An 11,251-nucleotide genomic window follows, 5' to 3' on the forward strand; every position below is an offset into this window, starting at 1 on the left:
AGGCCCAGCACTCTTTCCTGCTTATGCAGGGGGTCGGACTCGATGATCTGTTGAGGTCCCTTCCGACCCTAGCATCTATGAATCTATGAAAGAACTACCCAGAGCAATTTTGCCATATCTGAATATTGATAGCCATGCTGATATGGGCAAAGATTCTCTTTTAACATACCATCATGCACATCCTTTTTTGGTCATGACTGGCAACTGGAGTTAGGCATGTAGTGGAAAATATTCAAAGGTTTCCACTTGAGGTTTGATTTGGATATTTATTTTCTTTACAGCTAAAATTGTCCCGAGTCTTTTGTCTACAAGGGATAATAGGATTATTAATTCCAACTGAGATATGCTTCATATAGGAACTGAAAGTATAGGAGACAAAGAAAAATTTTTACATCTTTCTGCAGGTTGAGCCTTGTCTTGTTTTTTTTATAATCAAATTATCTATCCTTATCATATGAAAGTGCAAACAAGGATAGGTTGGTGCATTACACTCAGGAGCATCCCAGCTGAGGCAAGTTGCTCTTGCATGTTTTGAACTTGAGATGCAGGAGCATGCTGGGGAAAACACTGTGAGCAGATGACATCAAACAGGTAGAAAAACTCTGCATTCAGAGGTAGCATTTACCATATTTATTCAAATATAAGACAACCCTGATTATAAGATGCCCTTCCAATAACTAGATTCTATATATGGAAAATTTATAAATTTGATACAATTTTCAGGTATGGAATCTAATTATTGGAGGTTTGTCTTGACTTTGGCACCCCTTGCCACTGCTACAGCAGGGAAAATAAATCTGGGGGGGGGTGTCAAGTGACACCCAACTTCTTCCCCTGCACCTTCCCCACCCCCCACTTACTGTAAGACCCTGCTTTGCCTAAGTACATAGAAGTGAGGAGCAAATCTGAAGAAACTGACCTTGAAATAAACATAGCTGTAGCAATTTGAATATAGCACCTATAGACTTAGTTCATTCAGCATTGATCCAAAAAAACTGAAAGAAAAGTGTCCACATGTATTCTGCAAATTGAATAAAATTCATTTAGAAGATGATTTAGTTTCATCACTGCAATTCTCTGATGCGGACAAAGCCTCCACAAGGGATTTTTCTAAGAGAGTTTGGGCTAGTCCCTGTGTCGTGTCTAGAACTAGTAGAAAAATAATTTTTTTCTTGGCATGGAAAATTATATTTTTTTCCTTCAGAAAATCATATGTCTGAAATAAATAAATAAATATAAAACCCAAACATTTGATGGATTTTTTGTTAACAGTCCTAGTACCCCTATCAAAATTGTTCTGTAGGGAGGTTGGGAAATCATGTAAAAAACAAGACTCATTCTGTCTCTCTGCCCATTGCAGGCTGCATTCACAAGGACATGATCAGGGGAGCTGGTTCATCTCTCACAGGGGACTGTTCTCAATTCCCATTAAGATGCCAAGGATAGAAAGAACACCCCTTGCCTTCTTTTCTCCCTGTTACGAGCTGAGCATAATCAAGTTCCCAATCAATCTTAAAGAATCGTTCCTGAATAACATACATTGATGTCAACATAAACATGACTGAACTTACATCTAACCAGGAATAGAGACTTAAAAAAAAAATGTTTGGTTTCAGAATTTAGTGGAGGAAGAATTTGATCTTGTGTCTTTAATTGAAAGATACACTGGCACTGGGTGTAAATATGAGAACATGGATAGAGAGACAGTGTCATTCAACTCATCAGACATTTTTATGAGGCACAGACAGGTGCCTATGAAGCAGAGGTGTAATTCCCTGAAGCAGGAAACAAGTTCCAGATTGAAAGAAGTCAGAGCTCTAAAAAAGGCCTGAGTCAGGCTTAGAAAAAAGAGGGGAAGGGGAAGCAGCATGATCTTTTTAGTAAAGTAGTGTACTAAGTGGGTAAAGTACAGCTTAAATTCCCTGTACTATTGTTGACCTATCATGTGTTTTTGGGATCTCACGTCACCTCTCTAGGTGACATGCTAAAGTGAACTCTGGCCTTCTATTTTTCAGGTTTCTGGCTTTTTGGGGTTACATATTACATCCACTGATTTGTATACTAGGATATTATATCTTGTTAGCCAAGACTGTCTAACAAACCAGTCACTCCCGTGCCTCTCCCACTCTTCATCTGCCTTGTCTATTTAGATTATAAATTTGTTGGGGCAGGGACTATCTCTCTCGTTAGTGATACCTTAAGTAGAGGTTTTAGCTTTATTTTAATTCATGTTAATAATTGCTAATAATTCTGAGATAACTAATCATGACTATAAACGACAGTCTAGACAACACTTAAGATTTGTCCCAGGATACAAACACCTGTGGAGCACCTAAATCTCAGTTAAATCACAAAAACGTGAGTCCCGGAATCAAGATCTGTTGAGTGCCTAGATTAGCATTTACAAATGTGCGATTTAAGTCAGCTGTCAACTAACTGAAGTTAAAATAGGAATGTCAGCTTTATTACAGCGAAAAAAGCCTTTGTACAGCACCTGACACTCTGGTTGTAGCCCCTAAGTTCCATTATCATAGAAATAATAATTATAATAGGAGGGAGTATTCAGATCAACAGTATGGGTACGCAGATGTGCTTATTGTATTGATGATGCCACAGAACATTTTCATAAGACTGTTTGATACAGTAAGGTTCCAAACTCTAGTTTCAGAATAAAAATAACTTAAAAGAACTATTCCCCATTCAAACAAGTATTTTGTTTGTGATTAAAGCTAAATAAACATCTGTGTACCTACAATCCTGAGGCCAGGTTATGCCTCAGAGTCCACATAATTCACAGATTGCTCAAAGCACTCCAGTTAAAGACAGATAATGCAGCGGGAGAGCCTAGGTGGATTTGCCAAGTCTCTCCCTATTTCAATAAATGAATCATTACTGATGACCAACAGAATGTCGCACACTTCAGTTGTGGGGGAAGACAGGCAAAGGCCCCCCTCCCAAGGTCGTCAGACACTCAACTAACAGTGTTATACAATCAGACATCTTATAAATAATTATAAAAAAATCTGTTCCATTCTTTTGTGCTGACCCCAAATGGGCAAGCCAGCCCCTTAAAGATGAAGTTTTTTATGCTCAGTCACAAATGTCATGAAAACTTAGTATCTGATTCAGTCTCTGTTTCTCATCAAAAGCAGCAGCTTAATACAGTGTTTGTTTACATAAGATCCAGACCAACCAGGAAAATGGCTGTCACGCAAAGGTCATTAATTTTCCTTTAATTCCAGTTTTGCAGCCATTCCTGCAGTAACAGATCTTGTGATAACAGGAAAAAAGGGAGAATCACACAATACTAATTAGTGCATGCCAAGAGCATAGCCATTAACAAATACTTAACACTAATCACTGAGGACTACATCCTGCAAAGTTAACTGCACCTGGATGAATATGTCTGCAGGACAGCCCTGTTTATTAAATATTTACCTCTCTTTATTTTAAAGTTTAATCTTGCAAAGTGCTGAGCACTGACTGGTATGTCCCAATGTTATCAATGCTAATTAAGGTTGTTCAGGACATAGCAGGATGAGAACTCTATGGATTCAGGCTCTTGCAGAAGAAAAAGGGTCCCCCACAGGTTGAAGGTATATTTGTTTACATGGTATCTAAAAGAGTGATAGCCCAGCTACACATTGCACCCCTCTTTACTTCTAGTCCTAACCTGTTTCTGCAACGCAGACACAGCTAGGGCAGCAACATCCCCAAGGATCACGTGAAATAGGGTGAAGTTGTTTACACTAGCCTATAAAAGCAGGAACACATTAGCAGATGATGGGCACTTCCTGCAAATGAAAATGTTATTGTGTGTGTACAATCCAGCCCTGAATATTTAGGACGTGTCTACATTAGGCTGTCTCTGCTAGTGCAGAGGGTGGGCATGTCTACACGTGCCTTTTGCCAGGTGCCTGCTGGTGGCAGAAGCCTTCTTTCATTTGGAGAGATTCTTCTTTCTCCAGAAAAACAGGTGGTTCTGTTATTACAGCTCTGAGTATGGATGCAATCAGACCTTTGCTGGACCAAGACCAGGAGTTAGAGTTTAATATCTCAAAGTGCCCTGCTCACCTAACTCTGTCTGCTATCAGTAGAAATTTAGTTTGTCCAGCACCTACAAAGATGAGCAGTCTTTTCTACAAGCCCAAATAGCAAAACTTCCACATGTGCTAAATACTTCTTATTTTACATATGCATTGGTGTATGTAATATGCAACGAGTTCTTTCCTTTATTTTGGTGGGACTTAACTCAGAAAAAAGGTAGATCTCCTAGGGAGGGGTTAGGGGAATTCAGGGCTAAGTGACACATAAATTGTTTGTGAGCCAACATTTCCTGCACGACTCAGAAAGGGGAAAGAACAGCTACTATATAGCCAGTATGTGGTGGAATGGCCTAGAAGAGCCTTGTATGTAAAAGTTTTGTGTCAGGCAGGTGTTGTCTGCTGCTTATAATGTTTTATTATACTCATCTGCAGAAACTAAGGTGACTATGAGGAAAGAATTCCTCCCTCATACATGACAATGACTACAAAAATCACCAGGGAGAGCAAAGTGACTCAGACTGAAAAGTAAGTCAAAATGAGACCGCATCCAGGAGGGCACAACAGCAGCACAGCCCATCAAGTGACTAACTGAACCACATGTTAGAGCCAGAGGCAACTCCAAAGCCACCAACTCAACTGACTGCCTGAGGACTCATACATGGAGCCAGATGCTTTGTCTGGAAATCTGTCTTCCATAGGTTGGCATCTAGATCCCAAGCCTGTCATCCTGAGAGAAAGAAAACTGAGTACAATATGGTGTGATAAAACAAAGACTGCACTGGGCTGTCAGCTTTTCTAAACACTAAGAGTTATAAATAAAACAAATATTTTCCAAGTGGCTTTCCACAGTTGTATTACTAGGACTGTTTGCAAAAAATGAAAAACACAGTTCCTCTTAAAAGTATTAGAGTTGAGCCTGCATTGACAGTATGTCCCATCACCATGCACTAGCCTTTGATAGGGCCCAGTCTAAATCAACCCTTTTAGTGGCTTTGCAAAACAAAGACTCAAATAACAGGCAGCCTCTATAAACATTTATTAGAATGGAGATGGACCAAGAGTGAAATTATTAGGATGGAGATGGACATTTATCTGGTTCTCCACCCTAAACTTCCAGATAAGATGAAACCAGGATCTGAAGCATTCTTGTCTTTGTCAAACAAAGACCCAACCCACAAGATTTTTTTCAAAATCAAAACCAAAAGCTACCTGAAGTTTTGTCTGCTCCTAACAGCCAAACAAACCTCAAAACTAGAAATTCCTATCTGTTTGGAAAAGGGAAAAAAACCCAAAGGAACCAATGTAATTTACATTGCAATTAACAAAAGGATTTCACTAATTTCAGCAGATGGATCATGCACCAAAATGAGGAAAATTGTTCTGCCTTATGCTTTTACAGCCAATAATTGATTTTCAAATAGAGGTGCAACATCTAAGCACCTTGTGCGCATCCTCCTTTAGACAAACGAATACTGCATTGCGCACACAAAGAAGTTTGCTACCAGAACTAGAAAGCTTAGGAAAATGGAACTCTGTCACCTCTGGAAAGCAGGAAGTGGAAAGTCATGTGTGGCAACCTCATCGAGATGAAAGAGAAGGTTGCTTACCCGTAATTCCATGTACTATGCTTTTTTGCTTCAGGCCACAGGAACATGATCAGAGACAAAGTTCAAGTCATAAACTGCATCCTGGCAGTTGCCTACAAATGAGCATGCTGTGCATGGATTTGGGAATTTCTAAAGCACCAGGCTAAGAGTCTGGGAGGTAGGATACTTGCCAGTGGTAGGACCACATAGACTTGAACACTTGATCTCTACTCAGCCAATAGGTTTTAGAACTGATTTGAAATGATTTGGCCTGAGACACAAAATTTAATAATAATAAAAAAGTATGAGAAAAGAGTAAGCTCTGCACTGAAAACCAGCTACAGTAAAAGCCGCGTTAACTGACACTTCATTAACCAGCGTGCTCTATTAACCGGTATGCCGGCTGACGCCAGTCAATGTGGCTAAAGGAAAACTGGAAGTGGGACTTCTGGTTTTGTCAAATCCCAGAGCCCGGGGGAAAGCAGCCTGCATGGGGTAAAGCAGCCTGCATGAAGCCCCCCCCCATTCCTTTCCCCTGACACACTGACAATAGGGGAGGGGCAGCATGGTTAATCTGAGATGTGGACGTGCCGGGAGGGGCATCTTTGCACAGCCAGGCAAAGACGCCTCTCAGATAACCGGTACATTTGGTTATCCAGCACCCCCATTTCCCATGGATGCCAGATAACAGAGCTTTTGCTGTATTTGAAAGTATGGTATGCCCTGGATGCAGAGGCACTGAGTCTGTGGAGGCCTCAAGGGCCCTGCCCCTCCCCACCAAAGATGGCTGCCTTCATGGTGTCCCAAGAAGTGGAGGCAGAAAAGAGCTGAATTATGCAGTAAGAACTAATAAGACACACGGCAGGCTGGCAGCAGAGTTAGTTACAAAACTGTGCTATGTAGACCCATAGCGGAATAGGAACTGGTAATGTGGACCTGGACTAAAGTAGACAAGCAGGGCTGCCTGGCTGACTACCATGGAATTTACCTGACATGTAGGTGAAGTTTAGGTGGATGGGAAATGAGAACATTTTAGACTAGGGACACATCTATCTATACCACCTTTAGGCATAGTATAAGAGCACTGCTGTGACATGGATCATCATCACCCTCTTGCTCTGGGCTACACCTCCAGGTATGGCCAGAAAGCAACTGCCTCAGGTGTTTTCAACCTCAGCCATTAATGGACACCACTGCTTGAAACTGTGAGGTTGATCACCTTCCTAAAACTTATTTGCTGCTTAGATTTGTTCATTTTATCATTTGTAAACATACAAACTCATTATGTTTTTTGGTTTTCCCTAAAGAGAAGGTTCTTGATGTTGTATCTTCCTAGAGAGCTCTGAATGTTTTGAGTCAGAAGTGTTATACACTCCTGTAAACCTACATGCAAGCGCACAACCTCAACTTGCACCTGTGCAATGGGAGAATTTCTGCATAAAGAGAAGGGCACAAGCATATATGGACATGCTAGTTTGCAAAATCTGGTCTTTCCAGCTGTTCATTGGAGAATGGAACTATGAGCTCTTCTACATACTTCTCTGATAATGACAGCAGCAGTTATTCGAATTACACAGTGGTGCTTGGTTTTAGGCAAAACTAGAGACAGTGCCCCCAAACTTGCAATCTAACCTACCAACACACGGTCAAACTGACAAGAGATTGGGCTACATGGCTGAATATGGGCAGTGTGAAGGGAAAGAACACTGATGGAAAAACAGAGGATGCAGATAGAAAATAAAGATGGTGATGGGAATCCTACATTTCTTAAGTGGAATATACTCATACAAGTGTTGTACTTGAAGATAGACTGCATGAAGACAGCTCCTTGTGAATACAGCCTCTTGTTTATCTTTGTAAATGATACTCAAATGGATCCTGATTTATACAGATGTAGTTGCAATTTGTGAATAATCACCAGATTGTTTAGGCAAACATATGTTAATGTATAGGTGTCAGAATTATCTTCTTTTAGAAAACAGGGCATTGCAGTACTAGAAATTAAAGCTTTATTAACACACAAACTGAAAAATGGTAATATGGGAGTGGTCAGTGATAAATAAATATGGAGGAATAAACTAACTTTCTACTGAGTCAGTTTTCTGAGAATGATCACAGTCAGTGATGTCACTGCTATTTATTTTGTTGATGTTATTTCCTCATTATGGGACAAATATCCATCAGACCAATAGTTCCTACAAAATGTAGTGGTACATAGAGGAGGCAATCAGGACTCATAGTAGAGATGATATCTTTTATTAGACCAACAAGATTTTTGCAACCTGGATCCCATGGAGACACACATGCCAAATACTATTTTGCCTAAAGGCATCTAAGTGCTATTTACACATCTAAAAGTAGACAAGTAAGAGGCATTTTGCCACTTAAGTGTATTTAAATCCTATTTGCACCTGCATGGCTAGACTTGTCCTGCTGAGCATAATGTAAACTGGGATAACTTGTCAGCAGAATGCCACTGATGCAAGTGAGCTCAAAATCCAGCATCACTGTACTGCAAGTAAGGGTATGTTTACAGCATCTGCAGGAGTTATTGTGCTAGCTTTAAAGCAGTTAGCAAAGCAGCAATGAAGATGCAATGGCACACTTTAGCTGGAGCTGCACAAGCCTGCCAGTGACCCTGTGTTTTTTCTCAGGTTGCTATTCTGCCCTGAAATATGCACAAGATCATCTTCACGGGCTATTGTTGCGTGTGCTAGCTGTGAGTTAAATGCAGCATATATATATGACTACACATGCTAGAACTATGCTTTCATTTTCTGTATGGACATAACCCCATTGATAACAAGTATCTAAAGAATGTGCTACAGGATTTGAAAAGACCTTCCTGTTCGAAGATCAGTACCTCAAATATAGGCATCTGTATAAGTCGTCTTAAAACAACATAACTGTCTTTTCAGAATCCCCCTTTGACATTAGGCTTCTTACAGATGTCCCAAGCTGAGAACCCTAAAACTGAGGCACAATAATTCACTGACACTTTTGATCATTTTGGGCACATATTAGTTGTAAATCAATAGTCAGGCAGGAATGTATTTGAATAAGCTACATAGCAAGTATTGCATAAGAATAAATAGTTTTGGAAAAATAAAATCAGTTCATCCATAATTCACAAACAGAGAGGGGTACATTTGTCGTAATATTTATTTACAATGAATAAATTGATCTTTGTCATGGATAAATCCAGCACTGTGAACTGCAAGTGTTCAAAACCTCTTAGTTAGATTCCAAAATTCATGATCGAGGTTTAAAATAATTAGTTATTTGTGTGTGTATACATTTATTTATTTTGCTTCTGTCTTTTGAGCTTTTTAGTTTTACATATTCAAGTTTTCTAATGTGGCATCTGGGTTAGAATTTTTTTTAAATAAAAGCTGAGATTCTCTTGTTACCACCTGAGTGCAAGAGTTAACCATGTGACCAAATATTATGAGAATCAGAATAAAAGTGTGAGAACTGGTAACACTGAAATGTAACCAACATTTTCCATTAGTTAAAGGAACATAGCCAATCCTCCAAAACATAAAACACAGTTAGTGCAATTTAAAAGGAAGGAAGAAAGGGAGTAAACATAGTTAAGAGAATGTCGCCCCCCCCCCAATATTATGGAAGATCAGTCAGTGAGTTCAACAGATGTATGTGAAAAATCTGGCTAGAGATATGAAGGAGTAACACTGCCTTACTAAGCAAAATTTCATAGGAAACCATTTGGGACAGGCTTTAGAGCTGTGCGAAATTTCACTGGCTGTTTCATTTCAACACTGTTTCAACTTGTTTTGAGCTTGAAACAGCAAAGTCAAAACAGCCTCAAAATGAAACGAAGGCAGTTGAAACGTTTCGAAAGTTTCAAAATGTTTTGAGTTTCAAAGCTGAAGCTGGGCTTGCTTGCAGGGAAACAAAGTAAGGAGAGGGAAGAGGAAGAGGGGGGGAGGACTGCTCTGATATTGACTGTGCAGCTGGCCAGTGACTATGATCCTTCCCTGAGGTCCCTTCCAGTCCCATTGCTCTGGGGGAGGATGGAAAAACAGCATAAAAAGCAGCATTGTTTGAATTGAGCTGCTTTCTGCCTCAGCATCAGACAACAAAGGTTATCATTCATTTCCTACTTGCTAGCCTAGTAAGTGGGATTCATCAATACCATTTGCTTTTTATACCCTTTTATTTTATTATTATATTCATTCATTCCTTTCAATGTATTCCTCCCCCAAAATCTTCTTTTTGTTTTTGTTAGTCTATTCTGATTCTTTTCAAATCTGTGCTTTCTCTCACAGTGTGCATTCCATTTACTGTGCAGGGAAGCACAGCATATATTGCATATTATAATATAGCATTTTTACAGGAACACTTACAAACATGTTTTTTTATTTTATTTATTACATAAATAGATAAATACATGACACACACCAGGAAGCATGCTGAAAAGGCAGTTGACAAACCTTCAGGAAGGGATGGAAGAAGGGGTAGAGTGAGAGCTGTAAGTTCCCTGGCCCCCCACCCCGTAAACTGAGACCCAGCCTCTTCGCTACAACAAGCAGGCATGAGGCTTCCACTAGTTTTATAGGCAGCAAGGAGAGGCTTATATGTGAAAAGTGGTTTGTAAATTCCCTTTGAGGATCAGGCCCAAGAGATTGGAGGTAGGTGGTGTTCTTGTCTTTAATAGATTTTTGGTGTATGCTTATTCTGGTACGCAGTTGTTGCTTGGGCTGTAGGAAGTTGGCTTCTAGTGATGAGGTTAGCAAGGTTCAGTGCTTGTCTGAATTTACAAACCACTTTTCACTGATTAGCCTATGAACTGCACTTCATCAACCTCCTTGGTACAGGAACTCATGGACTCAATATAGACAGTGGAATTCTGACACACTACAACCTGCCAGACACCTGACTCCCCAAGTACCTCTCCACTTTTACCTGCACTGCTACATCCCTTTCCCGGCCCCACCCCCCATGACACCTCAGCCTGTCCCTCACCCCCTGATGCCTCCATTTCCATTTTCAAGGACTGGCTTTCTTGCCTGCATTGCATGCCAGCCTCTGGCTTCTTTACTATTCCTTCCATCCAGGAACAGCACACACACAAACTACAGGTGCTTCCTTAGCCTGATGAAGGTTTTTTCAACCTGAAACCTTGCTAAGATATATTTCTCCCACTATTCAGTTGGTCTGCTAAAAGATACCAGATTGACCTTGTCTGCCAGTGCCATGTCCTTAAACCAGCACCCCTACTACCTGCCCCTGGTCAGTTGACTGGAAGGAGGCAGGGCCCTGGGCACATCTAAGCCCCAGGGCTGGGGCTGGCAGGGAGAGTTCTCTGGCACCTGCAGGAGAAGAAGCTCCTGCAGGAAAGGAAAAAAAGACAGTTTGGCTACCCAAGATGCTGCTGGTGCTACTGTGCTCCAGTGCACTGCTTACCTGTTGCTATTTAAAGTGGTGGGCTGGCACTGAGGCTAGGGGAGGAGGCGGCCTCATTGGGGCACACTACCATGCCATGTAGAGGTCACAGTGCCAGCGAGGGCATGCCTTAACACACACACAAAGTCACACATGTCACGAGTTTTGCTTGTCAGCAGCTTGAGGTGCAGTTTCCCAGAAACCCCTGCACCT

This window comes from Crocodylus porosus, unplaced genomic scaffold, assembly GCF_001723895.1.
Source record: "Crocodylus porosus isolate Cpor-Errol unplaced genomic scaffold, CroPor_comp1, whole genome shotgun sequence".
NCBI classification, from domain to species: Eukaryota; Metazoa; Chordata; order Crocodylia; family Crocodylidae; genus Crocodylus; species Crocodylus porosus.